At 49.8% G+C, this 20,062-nt stretch overlaps 1 long non-coding RNA gene across 1 annotated transcript; it reads left to right on the top strand.

Annotated features, from left to right (window-relative positions):
- Positions 1-7,561: 7,561 nt before the first annotated feature.
- LOC131895849 (uncharacterized) lies at positions 7,562-18,556 on the top strand. The gene is made up of 2 exons (XR_009375298.1): positions 7,562-7,799; positions 18,005-18,556. It is a non-coding gene; the product is annotated as an uncharacterized LOC131895849 (long non-coding RNA).
- Positions 18,557-20,062: the final 1,506 nt, after the last annotated feature.

The following is a 20,062-nucleotide window of genomic DNA, read 5'->3' as shown; positions in this document are numbered from 1 at the left end:
CACCAATCACCAAAGCCACCGTTCTGTACCCTAGCTGCTGGTGGTTCTGGAAGGTTGTAATAGAGGAACAAAGGACATAACAGCCACCCCAGAGAAGCCCAAGGGAAAATAGGCTGGGTGGGGTGGGCATTTGATCTTTCACTCTCCAATGGTCCCTCGGTTCTGAGCAAAAGAGAAGTCTGGGCCCAGGAGACCTGGTAGGCTTTCCTAGCCGCGGTGTGCTCAGGATTGGCTTTCTCGAGCTCTGTATCAGACACCAAGGGTTTGAGCGGGAGCTTAGAGCTCGGTATCAAGCAGGCACACACCATTCACAAGCCACAACGCCCAGTACCAAGTAAAGTCCAGAGGCAGCCTCCCAGAGCCGTGAGAGTCTTCTAACCTGGGCAGGTCTGGTTGCCCCTCGGTTCGCTGTAGGGCTGAGCTGCACACCACCGTCTTTAGGTCTTCCCAGGTTCTTCCATCTCCTCCACTTGTATCTTTGAGAAGTAGGATCCGAGTCCTCTGTGCAGGACCCATGCCTGGACAAACGTCCAGAGTCTAGGATGTCGCGTCTGGAGGACCCCGGATATTTCCTGGCCAGGCCGTCCAACTGAGTAGAGAGGTCCCAGAGCCCAAACACAGAAGTCCCAAACTGGTTCCCAAGCCAGGCTCACCACTCCCACCTTCCCCTGCAGAGACAGAAAGTAAAATTGGGCGCACCCCCCCCCATGCCTGTAACTTCCTGTCTTCATAGTTTTGCACTAGCACTCATAATTGGGCCAGCAGATGCAAGCCTGGAGTCTTAAGCCTCCGCTGCTCTCCAATTCTTCTTAATTTGTCTGGGACTGGAGCATTGCCTATCCCCGGTTCATCCCTAGCGCTTTGGCTGGTGCGGGATGTCCACTGAGCTATCCACACGGCCTGCCTGCTCCGGGCCTCAGGATTTCGCTCTCTCCGGGGACCACTTGGGGATTCCCAGGCCCTGGATGAGGCCTCCTAGGGGTACCAGACTCCAGGAAGAATTGGGATTCTTGGCGCTGAGAAGTGACGCAGGACTTTCCCCTCTCCGCAGCCGAGAATTCGTTGGGCCCGAATCTCAGTGAATCCCGCTTGCACCGAGCACTCCCCCAAGTGCCGCAACCACCTAGGAAGTGGTGACGCCAGCCAGGCCTGCACCGAGCCCAGCCGCAGCAGCACCCCTACTCTCTGTAGTGGAGCTGAAGCCCGGAAGGAGGGATTATGAAGGTCAAGGCCAAACACTCCAAGAAAAAATAAACTCAAAACTCCCTGTTTTCGGTCACATCCGCCAGAAACTCCATTTCAGATCAAAAATAGAAATGGAAAAAAAACATCTGAATAAATGTGTGTCGAGGTGTTGAGAGAGAAAAAAGAATTAACGAACCCGTCGGGGCAGAAAGGCCTATTTTCTTCTTTGGCTTGAGTGAGCCTGTGGCTCTGACAAAATACCCAGCGTTACCACCAGTGAGCCCGGCAGCGGCTTGGACTTTGTGCACAGGGTGGTGGAGCTTGAGTGGATGGCAGTCTGTGGCCCCAGGAACCCAGAGCCCCCAAGTTGTGCAGTGGGTGACACACAGAAAATCTGGCTCAACCTGTTAACTATAATAGAGGCTTTGTGTGGCCAGAGCTGGGGGCGGGGGTGGGCCCGGCAGGCACTCCCTAGTGGATGAATATTGATGGCCTATGGTGTCTGCAGTGGGGTTGCCGGTTTGCGGGTGTCCTGACTTAGATAGTGTCTGGATTTAGTGACCTGTGGATGGAAGAGTATAGGTCAGCGGTTACCAACCTTCCTAATGCTGCGACCTTGAATATGGTTCCTCATGTTGTGGTGACCCCCAATAAATTATTTTCGTTGTTACTTCATAACTAATTTTGCTACTGTTACGAATTGTAATGTAAATATCTGTGTTTCCGAAGTCTTAGGTGACCCCTGTGAAAGGGTCATTTAAACCTCCAAAAGGGTCATGGCCCACAGGCTGAGGACGGTGGTGTGTAGGCTCTTGAGACACTGAAGCAGGTGCCTCCCACTAAGCTAAGGCACTTGGGGCTCTGCAGCCAGGGTACGAAGTGCTGGGAGGTAGGTGCTGATTTCTCTAGGCTCAGTCCCAGGTTGCCTCAGCCTCAAGCTCTGTGTCCCTCGCTCCCACTTCACAAAGCTTGACTCCCTCCCAGGGCGTCCGAACGGTTCCCATCACTTTTCCAGCGTGGCTGAGAGGGACTCCGATTTAGTCCTAACTTGCAGGGCTCTGGAAAGCCCTCAGGTACCCACACAGCTGTGCTCTCCTTTGGGTTCCTGGTTGTGGAGATTCTGACAGAATAGACCGAGGGCAGAGTGGAGCCAGGACGGGTTTTCCGATTAGCCCAGAGAAAACCTGGTGGCCAGGACAAGTGGTGTAGGATGGGGGATGGGCGAGTCAGGTAAATACGGAGAACTAGGGACGTCCCTGGTGCTGGGAAGTGAGTGTAAATGTACTCACCTTCCGGTCCCAGTCTGCACTGCTAGGTACAGCCTACAACATCCTGGGTGTACAATATTACACAAGAGAAGCCGCGTGTGTGTGGAGCCAGGCACACACAGAGCGCACACTTCACTGCCGGGGCTTGTGGTTACCCTCTCACAAGCTGACGCCTGTCACTGCCTGGCCAGTTCCACAGGCTGTTGCCTCAGGAGCTCTCTAGTTCTTCTCGCCTACTCCCCCAGTCCAGAGGGAGGAGGGTTCAATTCTGCAGGAGGGCCTTGGGGGTGGGGACTTCCTCCAAAGGGGCTTCAGCTTCCCTTCTGCAACTCCAGCGAGGAAGAGACCTCCAAGGCCCCATGGCAGGCAGAAGACCCTAGCAAAGCCTAGGCCTTTCAGTGACCTCTACCGCCTCCTGCAAAGTCGGAGATCCAGCTCCCATGTGTGAGAAGGTGGGAAGGATGTGGGGATAAGGGCGGGTGCGAAGTCCCAGCCGCAATGCGCCTCCCAAAGGAAGACTGTTGTAGGAGCTGCCCCTCCGCTTTTCCACCCTGGGGTCCCAGACCCCACATTTCTTCCTGTGCCTCTTGAAGGAGGAGCCTCATGATCCAAAGGTGGCGTTTGCCGCTCTGCAGCCTCGGGCTTTTAAATGGGAATAGACGCGTGCTTAAATTCGAAAGCTCAGGACAAGTGGGTTCCGGGCGCCCTCTAGGGGCCACATGAGGAGAGTCGCTTTGAATTAACCTTGAGTTTTCCAAGTAGAGTCAGAGAGGGCTGGGGGGTGGGGTGGGGCGCTTCTGAATCAGGTGCAAAATCATAAAAAATAGCACTAAAAATCAGTATTATGGAGCTCTTGCAGTGTTCCAGGCACTGAGATAGGCTATAGAAATACTATTCATTCCTAAACACCATCGTATGAGACAGATATTTTTATCCTTCCTTTACATACACTCAGAGAAATTAAGCAACTTGCCCAACAGCACTTGGTTGGTAGGCGAGGGTGCCAGCATTCAGAGTTCGTCTAACCCTGGAGCTAGGGTTTTTGCAAGGGATGGCCAAGTGCAGGGGTGCAGTGGATTTTGGGAGGATTGGGGGTGAGCCAGCTTTGAGTCAGGGTTTGCTTTTTTCGGAAGGACCACCCAGCAGAGAATTGAGCTAGGTGTTTGCCCTCTAGAGATCTGTGAAGTTCACCTGCAGCCCAATCCAGTCTGTTGTACACACACACACACACACACACACACACACACACACACACACACACCCCTTCTTCAGCTTATAGGCTCCACTCTGTCAGGCCTGAGAAACCATCTCTTCCTCCCCTCACACCCTTTGGGCGTTTTTCCGGCTGGGTTTGGCTCTTTCAAGAGCCCCTAGGATTGGAAGGAGGTTCTCTGTCTTCGACACTTCTTTCTCTGCTGTTGCCTCTGGATCTCACACATGGGAGGATCAAACCAGCAGAAAGTTAAAAATAGAAGCAAATGAATCATACTTTATTAGACAAAAGAGTGGAGAACCAGGAAGGAAAATCCTTCCTGTCCCGTCTGCTCACGCAAAGCTTGCTGTGGGAGAGGCTGCTGTGGGCTACAGGGTGGAGGGGTGAGAGTGGGAGGTAGGGGAGTTAGAGGTTCTTGTGATAACCTTTTATTATCATTATCATTATTATTATCATTATCATTATTATTATAGTTTTTTGAGACAGGGTTTCTCTGTGTAGCCCTGGCTGTCCTAGAACTCACTCTGTAGACCAGGCTGGCCTCAAACTCATAGAGATCTGACTGCTTCTGCCTCTCAAGTGCTAGGATTAAAGGCGTGCGCCACCACTGCCCAGTGGTGTGCAAGGTTCATTCAACATATGAATGGAGAGCTAGGCCTTCTCTCCTGTCTCCCTGTGGCAGAGGGGAAGAAGCCTTTTCATGCCGGGCGGTGGTGGTACATGCCTTTAATCCCAGCACTCGGGAGGCAGAGCCAGGTGGATCTCTGTGAGTTCAAGGCCAACCTGGTCTACAGAGTGAGATCCAGGATAGGCACCAAAACTACACAGAGAAACCTTGTCTCGAAAAACCAAAAAAAAAAAAAAAAAAAAAAAAAAAAGATAAGGTGAGCTCACCTGTCCACATGCACTACCAGTATCCTGCTGTGGGATGTTCTGTATGTTAAATATGTTGCTCTGATTGGTTAATAAATAAAACACTGATTGGCCAGTAGCCAGGCAGGAAGTATAGGTGGGACAAGGAGAGAGGAGAATTCTGGGAAGTGGAAGGCTGAAGCAGAGAGACACTGCCAGCCACCGCTATGAGAAGATACTGGTAAGCCACGAGTCACGTGGCAACTTATAGATTAATAGAAATGGATTAATTTAAGCTGTAAGAACAGTTAGCAAGAAGCCTGCCACGGCCATACAGTTTGTAAGCAATATAAGTCTCTGTGTTTACTCGGTCGGGTCTGAGCAGCTGTGGGACTGGCAGGTGAGAGAGATTTGTCCTGACCATGGGCCAGGCAGGAAAACTCTAGCTACAGTGTCCTAAACTTTAATGTGTGCAAGAATCACCAGGGAGCTTGTTAAAGTGCAGATTCACGTGCATGAGATCTGGCGTCCAGTACTCTGAATGCAGAAGACTATGCGCTGGCCTGCATCCGGGGACTGGGGCTTCCACCTCAGAGTTCTAATTCTGGGTCTCAAACTGGCCTGCCAAATATGGTCTCCAGTTTTTGTGTTATTTGTTCAAGCTCCCCGCCACCCTCATTTTATTTGAAGAGACAGGACGTAGGGACACAGTTGATAGTCTTTCCTGTAGGACATTTTAAAATGTGCTCGCCAGCATGCTCAACTCAGCTGCTGCTTCCCAGGCTCCCTGCAAGGCCCCTCCGATCCCAGTTCCCTTTCCTGCACCTGCTGTCTTACGTGGCCCTCCTTCCCTCCCAGGCAACAGCAGTTTAAGTGACTTTGGCTATCAGCCTACTCACTGAGCCTGTATTTTCTGCTGTCTGACCTCCGGCAAGTTAATTACGTTTTAGGAGCTTGCAATTTCCTTGTGTATATTATAGGGCCAAGCCATCTCCGGATTACCGAGTGGATTAAGAGATAACTCTGGTAAAAGTGTTGGCTCTCTGCAGGCACTCCAGGAATGGCTCTGAGTGCCCCGGGGTGGAGAGACCCAGGTTTCCACTCTTGGGGACAGGGTGGGGTTGGGGAGGTAACTGCCCCACCCACTCCCTCCCCACCTCATTTCCGGGGTTGAGGGGAAGAAGTCAGTGGGTGCTTTCTGGCTGGAAGCTTCGCTCCAAATACTCCGAAGGTTGCGTTAATTAGGTGCCCCAAGACTGGCCTAAGACTAGTCAGCCGGTCACCTCATTCACAAGCAGCGTGGGAGGGGGTGTGTGTGGGAAGAAGGTAGAGAACACAAGAGTAGTTAGTGCTCTTCTTTTGCCAAGAGCCACCCAGCCCTAGAGGGCTTCCAGTGCCCCACCAGCAGGGGTAGGCAGCCTACCACTCACCATCTGCATATACCCACCTCCACGTGCGCGCACAGCACACACTGTCCTTTCCAGGGTGATCTGAGTCCACTTACACTGCGTGTCTATACGTCTACCTTTGTTTCTGCTGAGACTTTTCTCAGCAGCGGTGGCCCTGATAGCCATGTGGCCATTATGACTGCAGAGACACAGGCCAGTCCCAAAGGTCCATGGGGGCCTTCCCTCCATCTTCTCACCTTTCGCTTGCTGACAACAGATACCGTTCCCTGAACCCTTGCCCCACAACTGGCTCCAGGCAGTTCTGCTTCATAAGTGGATGGTTTTGTATCCATAGGCTTTAGCTTCTCTTTCCAGTCACAGGTTCAAAAGCAAGCTCTTCCAGGTCCAGCTCGGTAGGCACAGAGGCAGTGTGATTACTAGGGATAAGCAGGAAGAAAGGAAGGGGAAGTTGTTTTGTTTGTTTGTTTGTTTGTTTGTTTCCATCAAAGAAGCCCCAAGTAAATGTTTGCCTAGTATTTCCATGCCTCTGGCCAGGTGATAATGGCACATGCTTTTAGTCCCAGCACTTGGGAGGCAGAGGCAGGCAGATCTCTGAGTTCAAGGCCAGCCTGATCTACAGAGTGAGTTTCAGGACAGCCAGAGCTACATGGAGAAACCCTGTTTCAAAGAAACCAAAACTAAAAAGAAACCTGTAACAACAACAGAAAAGCAATATCCATGCCTCTGGGACACCAGCAACCTAGACTTCAAGATAGAATGGCTTCTCTCTTCCTAGCTTAATGTGGAGGAGGTAGGTATGAGCACTGAGGTGGTCCATGGCCTCAGGTTTAGGGAACGAGGCTGCCCAGCAATTTCCAGCATACTACTCTGGGGTGGTTTCCACTGGTACTCCACAGAGCAGCCAGACCTTTCCCGATCAGAGATGTCACTTCAGTTACACACCAGCACTCAGGACTCCACGAGGCTCCAGTCAACATCTGCCTCCCAAGAGGTACCTGCACTGGAGTGGGGGTGGGGTGCCAGTGCCCTGGGGAAAGCACCAGACAAAGAAAGTGTTTCCTTTCCAATTCCGGCTGCCTTTGCCCTAACTGTTGCCTGGACCGCCATTAAGGTGCTGAAAGCCCAGGATGGACAGGGAAAGACCCAGAAGCACCTGTCACAGACTCTCACGCTCCAGACAGCCGGAACCTCTGAGAGAGACACCCACATCAGAGTACAGTTCAGCAGGAACAGACAGAGGGGTGAGAAACGGGCTCTCGTTTTGAAGCCTGCCTCTCCCACCTTGCTTCTCAAGATTGAGAGGAGGAAGATAAGCTGGCTCTTGAGAGAGGAGAGCTCTTTTGTAACTTCCCTCTGAATCCACTGCTCTGGGAGTGTCAACAGTCAAAGCAGCCATGTGCTCGGATCTGACTAGTCAGACCCAAGAACCCCCACTCTGTCAAAACCAGGATGTCCAGGGCAGATGTGATGAGACACTAACTTCACACTGCCGTAGCTGGATAATTCCATCAAACCTGGTCCTTTCAGCCATAGCCCTGGACCCTAGAGCTCAGCTCCCACACCTCTGTGCTCTGCTGCATTTGGGGGAGCAGGCTCCTCCTTCTCCCTCCCTTCCTCTTTCTGCTGGTAGAAATGTAGGGAGTGTGACTGTGAGGCTGGTCCATGGTGCCTCACAGGGTACCAGGCCCTTCCGGGTTAATTCTGCTGCCGTCGGAACAACAGATAGTTGCCACACCTGTGGCCACACATTCACACGGTTCCCTTTGCCCCTGTGAGTTGCCTGGCAGAGACTCCAGCTCAAGGTTCACACCGACCTTGCACACTATACCGAGACACATCCAGATGCCAATCTGCACCCTCACTCGCAGAAAGGTAAGCTCTTGGAAACCAAGGAGGCAGGGGCTTTTGGGTCAGCCTTCACCCTACTATGGGAGGTGCGTGTGAGCGGGGGTGGAGTGGGGGGAGACCTGGGGGGGTAAGGAACAGCTTTCCAATGGAGAACCTGGAAGGAGGAATCCACACTTTGCCTTGGATTCAAAGCTCCTTCTCTATAGCTTTATGGCATCCTGCGCCCTTAGTGGCTCTAGGCAGGCTTAAGAAAGGCCCTATTCCAAGGTGACTGCTCCAAGGCCCCCAGTGGGATCAGGCCGTTTTACCCTTACCTCTTACTAAATGCTGGTTTTATTTGGCTCCACCAGGAGTATACCGAAGAGATCAGGATGATGGCAAGGACAAGGCTGCCATAGCTCAGGTACAGTCACTTACCCTTGAGAAGAAAATGCCCTCGGCGCCTCCTTCCCAGCCTCCCCCAGGCACATCCTTTGAATCTGGGAAGAGGAAACATTCCAACCTGATTTCTCCCCTTCAGACGGGCGGTTACTCAATCCCTGCCCTCCTGTCCTTGGAGGTAGGAAGGGTAGGGTGGCTGAGTCCTCCAGATTTCTGGGTCACAAGGGTGGCATCTATCAGCCCTGCTGCCTTGACAAACAGGTCTTAGCACAGGGCATGCGTGAGCGGGAACTAGGTAAGACTGAAGTTCATGCATGGCTTTCACCTTGACCCTGGGGTCGTTTGTTCAGGGGTACATGGAAGAGGTCCTGGCAGTGCCTGGTGAAGGAGACTGAACGCAGAGTGAGTTCTCATGTGCTTGATTACCAAACCCTTTGGCCTGTGAGAAGCTGATGGGCCACTTCACACAGCGTACTCTGTCCATCCCGAAGAGACTTGATACTTTCTTTCTACTTCCTTGGCCCAGATCTCTAGTCTACAAAGAACAACCTACCAAAGTACATTTTAGCGATTCTGACCAAAGCGCTTTTTAAAGTTTTTAGGAAGGAAACATCTGGGATTCTTAGGACATAATGGCTGGGTGATCCATGACGTGTCAACAAAGGGATAAATCCCTGATGCTCCTGTCATTAGAAGATCTTTGGACTCCATTAAAGTTAGATCATTTCTGAAATTACAGTTTAAGTCAGACTGAATTTAGTGATATAAGAACCCTTATCTGGGGCCTGGAGAAATGGCTCAGAGGTTAAGAGCACTGGCTGCTCTTTCCAGAGGTCCTGAGTTCAATTCCCAGCAACCGCAGGGTGGATCACAGCCATCTATAATAAGATCTGGTGCCCTCTTCTGGTGAGAAGGCATAAGTACACTATGTACATAATAAATAAATATAAATCTTAAAAAAAAAAAAAAAAAAAAAAAGAACCCTTATCTGGAGAGGCAGTTCACCAGTTAAAAGCACTCACTGCTCTTGCAGAGGACAAAAATTTGAAACCCAGCATCCACGTGTGGCTAAGAACCATCTGTAACTCCAGGCTCTGGGGTCCAGCGCCCTCTTTGGACCTCTTCAGGCACTGCACACATGTGCAAACACTCATACACATAAAATAAAAATGAATAAAATTATAATTTTTTTGAGGCAGGGTTTTTCTAAGTAACAGTCCTGTTCTCCTGGAACTTGCTTTGTAGACCAGGCTGGCCTCGACCTCACAGAGATCTGCCTGCCTCTGCCTTCTGAGTGCTGAGATTAAAGGCATATATCACCATGCCTTGCTTCAAAATAGTTTCTTAAAAGAACCCTTCTTATTAGCAATCAGGAAGTTAAGGTTTTAGTCTGAGCAGCTGGGGAGTGCAGAGGTTCATTTTATATTGTAGGGAATGAACCCAGAGCCTCCCAGTAGGCCAAGCACGCCCTCTACCACTGAGCTCTTAGGGAGCCCAGCTTTCTGCCAATTATCTGCTTCTTCAAGAACCAATCCCCGCTGTTCTCTAGGAAGCTGCTCTCCTCATCATCCATAAGTGCTCCCTTACATTAAATTCAACCAACGCTAACACTTGTGACTCTTTCCTTGTGGGGACACTCCTGTGTCCCCCAGTTTCAGGTCCTGGGTTGTTTTTGTTTGGAAGCTTATTCTTTCTTGGTTTGCTTCCCCAGTGGGCATCCTGAGGTTGCATGCATTTGGAAAGAATGTTGGGTAGGAGGATGAAGCCTGAAGACAAATGTGATCCTCTTGCAGGGTATTGCCAGAAAAAGACACAACAGCATCAGACAGGAGGGGGGTTGCTTGAGCTTGTCAGAAGAGCAAGCTATAGGGTTGCTAGAGATGAAGCCTGCCCAAAGCGTCTGAATGTCCCTCTTACGTCCATGCTCCTATTCCTAAGGCTCTTCTTTCCCCAGCCAGCATCTTATCTTGATAGGGCTGTGGTTTGTTCAACTCAGCTCAGGAACTGTGAGGGACACAGCTTTGGGACTGGCTGTTGTTTGGGCCAGCCCTTAGAATATATGATAAGATAAGTTTCAGTGTTGTCTATGGATTTAGTGTGTTGGTTTGAGCTGAGGATTCTAGCTTGTTCTTTACTCTTTGTAAAATGCTTTACAGTAGATATCCCAGCCTGTAGCCTCCCAAAGCCTTGCTCTTAGAGAACACTTTATTTTAGGTGACCAGGGGCAACAGTTTAATTAATTGCTTTACATCATATGGCACAGGCTACTGGATATCCATGGGATTCAAGAATTCCCCACTGTTCATAATTCTTCAGCCCTAACGAAGCCAAATAATCCTTTCTCCCAGTTCTCTGATAATCTTTGGCCTACCATCATCTGGTACAATTTCTACAGCCTCCATATTCTTGGCAGTAAGTACAGATACTATCATTGGCTACCCTAAATGAGAAGATAAAAGGGCAATGGGAGTTCTTTGGAAGGATGTTAAGTAAGCTAAGGATGCTAACTGCCAAAGAGCCAGTGTGCAGAGAGAGGAGCATGGCAGCTAAAGTCAAACCATGAGGATGTCCTGGTTAGGAGTCTCTGAAGATGTCTCTACCGCTGACTACTCAGTGCTATGTGCCCTAGGCTCCCAACACCATTGCCCCACTTTAATTTTTTTCAGCCATTCCTGTGTCCTTAGTGGGAGCAATAATTAACTGGGTGGGAGCAGTAATTAACTACCTAGACTTGAGTCACGGTCTGTTGTCCAGCCTTTGCTTCCATGGCAGATGAACTTCTGCCCCCCTCCCTTCAAGATACACATGTAAGTCGAGTGTGGTGATGCACATCTTTAATCCCAACACTCAGGAAGCAGAGGCAAGCAGATCTCTGAGTTCCAGGACAGCTAGAGAGAGAGAGAGAGAGAGAGAGAGAGAGAGAGAGAGAGAGAGAGAGAGAGAGAAGCTCCTAACTATAGCCAGGGACTTCCTGGCTTTCCCTTTCGACCCCCTCAGCATCCATAGTCTGACGCTTTATCTTTCCCATGACCCTTGTCTTGCACCCACATGGGCCCCTCAAGCCTGCTGTCACCAGGCTGCAGACCACTGCTGGAGAAACCCACACAGCAGCAGGGCAGACAAATTCATGGTTCCAGCCCTCGCCGACTCACACTCAGGCTTATGCACCCTCCGTGAAATATCATGCTTTTCTCTGAAGATCAAGGATCTTTTTATATGTGACTAAAATTAAGAATGTTTAATAACATCTCATATCTGGCCACAGTCCAGTTATCCCCCAAATGCCATACAGGATGTACTTCTGTAAGGTGACTATGATTGTTCCACCTCTTTAGTTAAATTATTTCAATGTGCGAGCACCATAAAGCAGGCAAAAGCAAGCAATACGAAGTCATGCAGCGTCAGAGGGGTCGGCTCCACGGTCCTCTCTCCTTCCTTGATTTCTGTCTCATCTCCCCAGAAATACGTTGTTGGTTTCATATGTATTCCTTTTTGTAGTGTTTTGCTCTTTTTGAGATGGAATCTCACTGTCTAGCCCAGGCTAGCTTGAAACATGTGACTCTCCTGTTGAGATTACAGGTGTGCACACACATGTACCTAGGCATACACCCATCCCTTTGTGTACTCTCATAGTGGGTGTCAGGTGCAGGTCTATCCTCGGCTCTCAGGGGATCCCTCCACACACACTCTCACAGTGGGTGTTAGGTGCAGGTCTATCCTCAGCTCTCAAGGGATCCCTCCACACATACTCTCACAGTGGGTGTTAGGTGCAGGTCTATCCTCAGCTCTCAAGGGATCCCTCCACACATACTCTCACAGTGGGTGTCAGGTGCAGGTCTATCCTCGGCTGTCAGGGGATCCCTCCACACATACTCTCACAGTGGGTGTCAGGTGCAGGTCTATCCTCGGCTGTCAGGGGATCCCTCCACACACTCTCACAGTGGGTGTCAGGTGCAGGTCTATCCTCGGCTGTCAGGGGATCCCTCCACACACACTCTCACAGTGGGTGTCAGGTGCAGGGCTATCCTCGGCTGTCAGGGGATCCCTCCACACACACTCTCACAGTGGGTGTCAGGTGCAGGGCTATCCTCGGCTGTCAGGGGATCCCTCCACACACACTTTCACAGTGGGTGTCAGGTGCAGGTCTATCCTCGGCTGTCAGGGGATCCCTCCACACACACTCTCACATCTCACATGGCTTGCTGCATTTGCCTGATGACTCATCCTGAACATCTTTCCACAAGATAAAACCCTTTCTATAGCAAGCTTTCTTATTGGACTATTTTTGGATCACCAGCCCCCAAATAATGACATGGAAACTTATTATTAATTACAAAAGCTTGGCCTTAGCTTAGGCTTGTTTCCAACTAGCTCTTATGATTCAAATTAATCTGCTTCTATTAACCTACCTTCTATCACATGGCTTGGCTACCTCTCGTCTGTACTGTATGTCCAACTTGTTTTGCATCCTGCATGCCTAGATTCTAATCCTCTGGGTTCTTCTCTCTGCTGGAAGTCCCGCCTAACCTCTCCTGCCTAGCTATTGGCCATTCAGCTCTTTATTAAACCAATTAGAAGGTGCCTTGAGCAGAGACACATTTTTTGTAGTGTAAACAAATTTTCCACAGTACCTTTCAGTGGCCTTGACCTTCTCACACCCAGAGCTCTGTTTCAATCAAAGGGCATGCAGTTTCCAGAGTGCTCTGCTCTCCTTCAGAACCCCCTGGCTTTTTTTTTTTTTTTTTTTTTTTTTTAAGTTTGTCGAGACAGGGTTTCTCCATGTAGTTTTGGTGCCTTTCCTAGAACTCGCTCTGTAGACTAGGCTGGCCTTGAACTCACAGAGATCCGCCTGGCTCTGCCTCCTGGGATTATAGTTGTGTGCCACCACCACCCAGCAGAAACATCTTTTTTTTTTTTTAATAAAGATTTATTTATTATGTATACAGTGTTCTGCCTGCATGTATGTCTGCAGGCCAGAAGAGGGCACCAGATCTCATTATAGATGGTTGTGAGCCACCATGTGGTTGCTGGGAATTGAACTCAGGACCTCTGGAAGAGCAGCCAGTGCTCTTAACCGCTGAGCCATCTCTCCAGCCCAAAACATCTTCTTTTTAATGAGATCAAATAAACTCTTGCCTTCTCAGACAGCTTCCCTACTTTGGACAGAGTTAGGCCTTTTCTGTGTGTATGTGTGGGTGGTGTGTATATGGGTGGGTGTGTGTTCGTGCGTGCATGTATGCACATATGTGCACATAAAGATGTCAGAGGAAACTTCGAGTGCTACTCTTCAGGTGATATCCACGTTGGGCTTTTCGTTCATTTGTTATGTTTTATTTTAAGTCAGAATCTCTTACGAGTTAAGGATTCTCCAAGCAGACCAGAGCAGGCCAGTGCACCCCAGGAGTCTGCCTATCTCCACCTTCTTGATGGGCAAGCCTCCACCCCTAGCCTTTCCCCTAGGTTCTGGGGAGGGAACACTCATCCTCTTGTTAACAAGGCAAGCAATTCACCGAGCGAGTGAGCTGTCCGTCCAGCCCCAGAATTAGGATGTCTCTGCTGCAGACCTCCCTGCCACACACACTGCTGTTTTACAAGCACTCTGTCCTGTCATCGTTCAGCTTCCCTCGGAGTCACGGTCAACTTCATCCTGGGGTTCTCTCGGGGTCCTTGGTACTTAGTAAAGGATCGTCTGTCACTGTGCTGCTTCTGACACACACAGAGCTCAGTCCAGTCTCAGGGCAACGGGCTGTAGGAACACGACTCCTCACACTGCTCACACGGCACAGTCGTCAGGGAAGACTCTGGAAGGATAGCCACGGCTGTTGCTGTTGGGCGGAGTCCTGTCTGGGGCTCCTTCAAGGCCGTGCTAGCTGGGCTCTATTGGGTGAGAGCTGAAACTTTGGTGAGAATTTGGGAACAGGAGTACCAGTGACCCCTGAGCCATTGGCCTGGTGTTGGCATTTCAGGGGCAGGTGTGGAGAGCAAAGTGAACACTGGTTTAACTAGAGAACAAGATAACATCCTTCCCCTTCCTCCTTGCTTCTGTCTATCTATCTATCTATCTATCTATCTATCTATCTATCTATCTATCTATCTATCTATCATCTATCTTCCTTCCTCCCTCCCTTCCTCCTTTTCTCCCTCCTTTCTCTCTTTCTTTCTTCTTCCCTTCCTTCCTCCCTCCCTCCCTCCCTCCCTCCCTCCCTCTCTTCCTTCCTTCCTTCCTTCCTTCCTTCCTTCCTTCCTTCCTTCCTTCCTCACAGGTTAGGGACCAAACCAAGGCCTCCTGTATTCTAGGCAAGCACTCTATCATAGAGCTACATCCCCAGCACAAGGCTGTCCGTGTCTGACCTGAACAGATCAGCTGTGTCTGTAGTGGGTCTGGGAAGTGGGTAAAGCACATGCTGTGTAATCATGAGAACCAGATTTCAGATTCCTAGCACTGAGCATGGTAGGTCCATAATCCCGGCACATGGCAGGTTGAGATGAGGTCCCCAGGAGTTAGCCAAATCATTGAGCTCTGGGTTCAGGTGAGAGATGTTGCCTCAATATATAAGGTGGGAAGAGATCAAGGAAGAACCTAATTTCAGCTTCTGGCCTCAACTTGCATTATGCATGTGAGCACTTGTACACACTCACTTGTGAGCACACACACACACACACACACACACACACACACATACACACACACAGTGTATCTTACTAATACAAGTTATTGCAAAAGTTGGTGTCATATGTAAAAAGAATATCAGCTCCTTACTGTCAAGGTAGCTACAAACAGAGAGGGTCCATAATGGGGTTCCTAAAGATTCCTCCATTTCTATTCCTGTGGTAGGAGTGGGGAATTCTCCGGCCCTTCAGGTAATTATCCTGTCTCCCTTTACCTATTTCCTTTCTAAACACTCAGTTTTTCTTTGTCTTTGTTTTTCTGGAGCATTGTCAATAAACTGAAGTTTTGGCAAACTATTTCCTGAGTACCTATAATGTGCCAGGCACTGCACTATATCTAAGGATATACTCCAAATCAACCAAATTAAGTTTTGTTTTTCTGTCAACTTAGCCATCACATTCCATGAGGATGCTGGAAGGTTCTGTGGCTTCAGTGAGTGTATCGGGATGCTCTACTTGAATGCTAATCTCAGAGACTGCTTGTGGCACCTCATTTATGATAGCCCCCAGTAGCAAGCTGACCCCTTTTTGTCCCCTTCGTTCCCTTGACTCTGGCCAATCCACAGCCTCACCCTACTTCCCAGGTGAGCATCCTGGAGCAGCTTCGAAAGCAACTGTACTTTTAGATGTGAGGGACCCAGAGGCCAGGAGTACTGATTCATGGAATCGAGATGTATACTGGGTACAGTCATTGTCACTGGCTTGCAGATGAGAGAAGAGCCAGGGGCTGGATGGTAGCCATGGACACTGCCTGGCCTGGAGCTGCTCAGGTGTATAAGGCAACCAAGCCGTGAGTCCAGGTCTTTTCCAAATGGAAGGAAACTTCAGGACTGGCTTTCTCCCAGGGCTGGTCCTGCCTGATGTGACTGGATTTAAGTCCTGCTGCCTTGGTGCTGATTTGAGCACCACTGTTTTCACTGCAAAGGGGTTACAGGTCGAGGTGGAGTGTCTGGACGCTCACTGAGGTCTAGGCCCTGGGAGAATGCTGAAAGAATGATCTTTGACATTTCTTCCCTTTAGTTTTTTATTTATTATTATTGTGTGTGCATGGTGTGTGTGTGTGTGTGTGTGTGTGTGTGTGTGTGTGCAATCGCTTCTCTCCTTTCACCTTTCTATGGGTTCTGGGGGTCAAGTTCAGGTCACCAGGCTTTTGCGGTAAGCGCTCTATTTGCTGAGCTCTCTCATTGGCCTTCGCAATCATACTGCTGTGGATCCATTTCTTCGTCTCCAATCCTCCCTTCATTTTGTTTTTTGGTCTCAAAATCACATTCAATCCAACTCTTCTGTTGATGTCATACCTTAAAATGGGGACACAGGATGGTCCCCAGATTAGACTGTCAAGCTCCAGTACAATGGTTCTTAACCTGGGGGTCTTGACCATTTTGGGGTTGAATGATCCTTTCACAGGAGTTACCTAAGGCCATTGGAAAACATAGATATTTACATTATGATTCATAACAGTACCAAAATTACAGATATGAAGTAGCAATGAAAATAATTTTATGGCTGGGGTCACCACACATGAGGCATTGTGTTAAAGGGTGGCAGCGTTAGGAAGGTTGAGAACTATTGCTCTGGTAGAAGGCAGTAGGATTTGAGAGGACTCTTTGCTGTCACAGGTCCACAAGAGGGTGCTCTCCCACTCTGTCTGTTCATGGTATCTTATCTCCAAAACCCCTAGTTCATAAACAAACAAACAAAAAAAGCCAGGCGGTGGTGGTGCATGCCTTAATCCAAGCACTTGGGAGGCAGACGCAGGCGGATCTCTGAGTTCAAGGACAGCCTGGTCTACAGAGCAAGTTCCAGGACAGCCAGAGCCACACAGAGAAACCCCATCTCGAAAAACCAACCAACCGAACAAAACCCCAATTCAGAGGCTGCCCAAAGGGGGACTGACAATTAGAGCAAAAATCTGATGGTACAGCGTCATGGGAGGGAGAATGTGATTTTTATGAGACTAGGACTTCTCCAGAAGTTTAGAGAAGGCCAGTCCTTCTGTGCCCCTCACCATCTCCCCAAGGCTACGCTCTTCCAGGAGGGGACCCAGTACTATTGGTCTATTGGTCTCTGTGTCCTCAGAATCTTCGTGAGTGAATGACCAAAAACACACGAGCATTTGCTGTGTATGTGTGTGAAACAGTGCATGCAAAACTATTCATTTGGAGCATTATTAATGATTTCTGAAGATGGGAACCATCATTAGAGGAGTGAGAATAAGTTACGGTAGATCCATCAGGATACTAATGTTCAGCCATAAGAAAAAGGACTCCTGGTTCCAGACACACCGCTGAACAGCTCAGGGAGTCCCTGTCTGGTGTGGAGGACATGGTGCAGGACAGGGTGTGTGCTCCTATAGGGAAGGAGACATGAACATCTGCATTCCTATAGAGAATCTTTAGAGAAACGTCCAGAAACAACCGCACTAGTTCTCCAGAAAGCAACAGGCAGTGGTGCTGGTTGGTAGTTTTGGACCCAAGAACTTGGACTGCCATTCCAGTTCCATCACATCCCAGTGATAAAGACAACCGGATGCATTGGTCACACATGACCCAGTCATTAAGACTCTTTGAGTCCCAATTTCTTCGCCTGTAAAAATGGACAGCTAAGAATCTTCCCAGTGCCCTGTAAGTGTGAAAGGGTGAGGACCAGAGCTTCTGCCGATGATGCCACCACTGCTACCCCTTTGTACAGATGACTAACTTCTGTCAGGGAGAGGCCAAAGTCACTTAAGGAAAGTCTACAAAAGGCAGTGTCCTGAGAGATGGAGACCAGCCGCGCATTCCCCAACTCCTGCTAATTTTGGTATCAAGCTCGATGCCCTTCTGGGGTTTCCCTGCTGAGTAATGTTGTCCTCCTCCATGTCAGTGACCACATCCAGGACCAAGCCTTACAGACTCTGGCCCAACAACACTCCATGATTATATAACTCACTGGCCACTTCCCTGTGTATTTTATTAATGAGGAAATGTTGATGTGAAGAAATACCGCATAGTCATGTGCGGCTTTCCAGAGGGACGTTGTTTCCAGGCTTGTGGTCCTTGGGGACATTCTCCCTAGGAAAGTGACAATGTGGCTGCTGTGTAACTGGAGATGTTAGATCAGCGAGGCTGTGCCAGGAAGACACCCTCACTCATTGTTTCTTCATGTAAATTACATTTATTCTGCCTCTTCTCTTCCAGGCACGCAAAGGAAAGCAAGTTGCCTGGGAAAGTTATGACCCATTGATAAAGACAACCAGATGCCTTGGTCAGAGTCAAGAGCAGCAAGTGTTAGTTCACAAACCAGGCAGAGGACCCGGAGCCCCGGATCTGCGGGACTTCTGTCAGGACTTGAGATTTGGGGGTTGAGGGAGGAATACTAGCACTGGTGGAGAGTTGTCTTCATCGTGTGAAGGCAGGACAGTGGATGTAAACAGCTTACCGCACCAGATTCATTAAGACCACAAGGATGTCCAAGTTCAGGGCTGCCATCACTTTAAACTGCCACAGGGGGGCGCCCGTGCCCTGTCATCGGGTATCCCGGGGCCTTTCCCGGCAGCTGCCAAAGACTACTTTCTCCACTAGGGGCTGATTATTTCCACTCAAGGAAATGGTTACAAAAACGGACGTCGAATCTGGACAATCCCTGCTAAACCCAGTGTGTGTGCCAGAGCAGTCTGGATTCTTTCCAATAAACTCACCACCTCAGAACAGCTCCAATTCCCCTCAAATAAACACGAGTTCTCTCTTTTACCTCTTTTCTGTTTTGTCAGACACACACACACACACACACACACACACACACACACACACACACCCCGGACCAAGCATGCGCAGGACCTAGCCTCTGGAGAAATCTCCAATGCCAAGAGGGCTGCATATATCCCTGAAGCCGAGCCCTAGCCACACCCCCAGCCACCCCCACGGAGGAGGAAGGAGTAGTCGCCCACAAATGCTCTGCTTGGGTTAGAGATGTGTGCTTGTTGGGAACCAGGTGGCCTCTGCCCACGTGCCTTCGGAGAGGCTCTTATGTGACATGGTTTGGAATGAGGCCTGCTGACCTTCACTCTGTGGGTCCCATGCCTCCATCCATGAAACAAACGCAAAGAACTAGCTTGTTACTTAAATGTTTGAAAAGACCAGGTGTCCCAAGAGGAAATAGTCCCAGGCTTTCCATGCCTTTCCTCCCTTCACCGTGGAGGATTTATGAATGCCGCTTGAGACTGGCATTCATGTAACTCTCAGTCAGAGACCCCGAGCTGAAGACAAGCGGTTCAGATGGGGCTGGCAGGAGGTCCCATGGCCCCCTTCCTCCTGACTGATGCTGAGAACTGGCAGATACAGCATGAGCTTGGGGGTGGGGGCTGTGGTTCCAGTGAGGGAAGCAGATACGAGACTTCCCTTGTCGGTGGCTCCGTCACTGTCTGCTCCTCGGGCACCCGTGCCCACCTCAGCACCGGCCCATCGAGGGAGCCTCCTGGGCCCCAGAGTGACGTGGCCTTGACCCCTTCGGCACCAGTTCTATCAGCGATGATGTCGCCTTGGGAGGTGTGCCAAAGTGCCCCACATGAACTGCACTCTGCTTCCCAGTGAAACAAGGAGCGGATGAGACCCGGGGTTCTGCAGATCCTCGAACCCTGTCGGCTAAGGGGGGGGGGGGAAAGGCGAGACAATGTGGGTGACCAACGGGCCTCTCTCCGTGCCATTTCACTAAAGACGCACTGAAAGACGCCGTGTTAAAAATGAGAAAGGGCAGCAAGGAAAAATCTATACGGCTGACTTGTGCGGTGCAGCCACTAGCTATGAGATGAGCAATCTGTGATACAGGCCAAGAAATAAGACCCTCTGCATCCCAGGTCCCTGGCACACCCTTCCAAATCAGCCCTCTTTTTGCCCTGGACACAACTAGGAATCAGCGAGTGACTGTTACCATGGTGACGCCTCCTCTGTAGCTTACTACCTAAGTACAGTATGGTGTGTTTTCTCTTGAAAGTTTTATAACAGGAATTATGCTACATACACTTTTTTGTTTGTTTTGAGACAGGGTCTTACTGTGTACTCCTGGCTGTTTGTGGAACTTGATATGTTCCACAAACCAGGCTGGCCTCGAACTCTCTGTCTTCCTGCCTCAGTCTCCCTAGTGCTGGGAGTACAAGAGCAGGCCACCATGTCTGACTTACATGCATCCCTTCACAATTTGCCCCTTTCCTTTAACGTTGGGGAGGTTAAATATCTTGAAACTTGTGGTAAGTTATTCTT

Source organism: Peromyscus eremicus, chromosome 1 (genome assembly GCF_949786415.1).
Source record: "Peromyscus eremicus chromosome 1, PerEre_H2_v1, whole genome shotgun sequence".
In the NCBI taxonomy this organism is placed as follows: Eukaryota; Metazoa; Chordata; class Mammalia; order Rodentia; family Cricetidae; genus Peromyscus; species Peromyscus eremicus.
The sequence above is the reverse complement of the archived record's forward strand: the minus strand, read 5'-3'. Positions and strand labels throughout refer to the sequence as shown.